This window comes from Pempheris klunzingeri, chromosome 24 (assembly GCF_042242105.1).
Source record: "Pempheris klunzingeri isolate RE-2024b chromosome 24, fPemKlu1.hap1, whole genome shotgun sequence".
NCBI classification, from domain to species: domain Eukaryota; kingdom Metazoa; phylum Chordata; class Actinopteri; order Acropomatiformes; family Pempheridae; genus Pempheris; species Pempheris klunzingeri.
Window position 1 is genome coordinate 11,759,977 of NC_092035.1, and position 2,500 is coordinate 11,762,476.

The 2,500-nt window shown below is 48.1% G+C and overlaps 7 non-coding genes across 7 annotated transcripts in view; all 7 read left to right on the top strand.

The window, feature by feature from the left end:
* The first annotated feature begins 130 nt into the window (after positions 1 to 130).
* Positions 131 to 249, top strand: LOC139224596 (5S ribosomal RNA). Its single transcript, XR_011586631.1, has one exon. It is a non-coding gene; the product is annotated as a 5S ribosomal RNA (ribosomal RNA).
* Positions 250 to 722: 473 nt separating this feature from the next.
* On the top strand, positions 723 to 841 carry LOC139224294 (5S ribosomal RNA). Its single transcript, XR_011586350.1, has one exon. It is a non-coding gene; the product is annotated as a 5S ribosomal RNA (ribosomal RNA).
* Positions 842 to 996: 155 nt separating this feature from the next.
* LOC139224295 (5S ribosomal RNA) lies at positions 997 to 1,115 on the top strand. The gene has a single exon (XR_011586351.1). It is a non-coding gene; the product is annotated as a 5S ribosomal RNA (ribosomal RNA).
* Positions 1,116 to 1,270: 155 nt separating this feature from the next.
* LOC139224097 (5S ribosomal RNA) lies at positions 1,271 to 1,389 on the top strand. Its single transcript, XR_011586189.1, has one exon. It is a non-coding gene; the product is annotated as a 5S ribosomal RNA (ribosomal RNA).
* Positions 1,390 to 1,531: 142 nt separating this feature from the next.
* On the top strand, positions 1,532 to 1,650 carry LOC139224110 (5S ribosomal RNA). The gene has a single exon (XR_011586200.1). It is a non-coding gene; the product is annotated as a 5S ribosomal RNA (ribosomal RNA).
* A 142-nt stretch (positions 1,651 to 1,792) lies between these two features.
* LOC139224639 (5S ribosomal RNA) lies at positions 1,793 to 1,911 on the top strand. Its single transcript, XR_011586672.1, has one exon. It is a non-coding gene; the product is annotated as a 5S ribosomal RNA (ribosomal RNA).
* A 473-nt stretch (positions 1,912 to 2,384) lies between these two features.
* The window catches only part of LOC139224296 (5S ribosomal RNA), a 119-nt gene continuing 3 nt past the window's right edge, over positions 2,385 to 2,500 (top strand). The window contains exon 1 of the ribosomal RNA XR_011586352.1: positions 2,385 to 2,500. This exon is cut by the window's right edge and continues 3 nt beyond it. This is a non-coding gene — a ribosomal RNA (5S ribosomal RNA).

The following is a 2,500-nucleotide window of genomic DNA, read 5'->3' on the forward strand; positions in this document are numbered from 1 at the left end:
AGAAGGTGCTGCTGCTTCACAGGAGACGGACAAGACGTTTGACCTTTGAACTCCTGTTTTGGTGAAGTTCATTCACTGCTTTTTCTACAGGTCAGCATCTATAAAAAGCCTCTTTGTGAGTGACACTCTCGCTTACGGCCACACCACCCTGAACAAGCCCGATCTCGTCCGATCTCGGAAGCCAAACAGGGTTGGGCCTGGTTAGTACTTGGATGGGAGACCGCCTGGGAATACCAGGTGCTGTAAGCTTTTTCTCTTGTCTTTTGCAGACAGCAGAGGGCGCTGTCTCTGGACTTCACAACAAAAGTTTTTCATGGTCCTATTCAGTGTTTGCATCCATTACTGACAAGCCTATGCTGTTCTCTGCTGGACTACACTGACATACAAAGCACATGAAGCTAACATTACACACACTCAACCTCCAACTATGCCAAACGACAAACAGGCCTTTTCAGTCAGTATCAATGAGAAACTGACACATTTGGTGCCCTTAATAGTCAAACATTAAACAAAAGTAACCACACTCTCCTCCTTTTTGGGGAACACATTTGTTGTTTTAACGATATCCTTGTTTTCTCCTACACTCTCAAAATAACAGCCCCAGCCTCCTCACTGTAAAAGGGACCAATTTAGCAACTTTAACAAAAGACCTATTACTGAAGAGTGCTGTCCCAAACTACAGGTCAGCATCTATAAAAAGCCTCTTTGTGAGTGACACTCTCGCTTACGGCCATACCACCCTGAACAAGCCCGATCTCGTCCGATCTCGGAAGCCAAGCAGGGTCGGGCCTGGTTAGTACTTGCATGGGAGACCGCCTGGGAATACCAGGTGCTGTAAGCTTTTTCTCTTCTCTTTTGCAGACAGCAGAAGGTGCTGCTGCTTCACAGGAGACGGACAAGACGTTTGACCTTTGAACTCCTGTTTTGCTGAAGTTCATTCACTGCTTTTTCTACAGGTCAGCATCTATAAAAAGCCTCTTTGTGAGGGACACTCTCGCTTACGGCCATACCACCCTGAACAAGCCCGATCTCGTCCGATCTCGGAAGCCAAGCAGGGTCGGGCCTGGTTAGTACTTGCATGGGAGACCGCCTGGGAATACCAGGTGCTGTAAGCTTTGTCTCTTCTCTTTTGCAGACAGCAGAAGGTGCTGCTGCTTCACAGGAGACGGACAAGACGTTTGACCTTTGAACTCCTGTTTTGGTGAAGTTCATTCACTGCTTTTTCTACAGGTCAGCATCTATAAAAAGCCTCTTTGTGAGGGACACTCTCGCTTACGGCCATACCACCCTGAACAAGCCCGATCTCGTCCGATCTCGGAAGCCAAACAGGGTCGGGCCTGGTTAGTACTTGGATGGGAGACCGCCTGGGAATACCAGGTGCTGTAAGCTTTTGCAGACAGCAGAAGGTGCTGCTGCTTCACAGGAGACGGACAAGACGTTTGACCTTTGAACTCCTGTTTTGGTGAAGTTCATTCACTGCTTTTTCTACAGGTCAGCATCTATAAAAAGCCTCTTTGTGAGGGACACTCTCGCTTACGGCCATACCACCCTGAACAAGCCCGATCTCGTCCGATCTCGGAAGCCAAACAGGGTCGGGCCTGGTTAGTACTTGGATGGGAGACCGCCTGGGAATACCAGGTGCTGTAAGCTTTTGCAGACAGCAGAAGGTGCTGCTGCTTCACAGGAGACGGACAAGACGTTTGACCTTTGAACTCCTGTTTTGGTGAAGTTCATTCACTGCTTTTTCTACAGGTCAGCATCTATAAAAAGCCTCTTTGTGAGGGACACTCTCGCTTACGGCCACACCACCCTGAACAAGCCCGATCTCGTCCGATCTCGGAAGCCAAACAGGGTCGGGCCTGGTTAGTACTTGGATGGGAGACCGCCTGGGAATACCAGGTGCTGTAAGCTTTTTCTCTTGTCTTTTGCAGACAGCAGAGGGCGCTGTCTCTGGACTTCACAACAAAAGTTTTTCATGGTCCTATTCAGTGTTTGCATCCATTACTGACAAGCCTATGCTGTTCTCTGCTGGACTACACTGACATACAAAGCACATGAAGCTAACATTACACACACTCAACCTCCAACTATGCCAAACGACAAACAGGCCTTTTCAGTCAGTATCAATGAGAAACTGACACATTTGGTGCCCTTAATAGTCAAACATTAAACAAAAGTAACCACACTCTCCTCCTTTTTGGGGAACACATTTGTTGTTTTAACGATATCCTTGTTTTCTCCTACACTCTCAAAATAACAGCCCCAGCCTCCTCACTGTAAAAGGGACCAATTTAGCAACTTTAACAAAAGACCTATTACTGAAGAGTGCTGTCCCAAACTACAGGTCAGCATCTATAAAAAGCCTCTTTGTGAGTGACACTCTCGCTTACGGCCATACCACCCTGAACAAGCCCGATCTCGTCCGATCTCGGAAGCCAAGCAGGGTCGGGCCTGGTTAGTACTTGCATGGGAGACCGCCTGGGAATACCAGGTGCTGTAA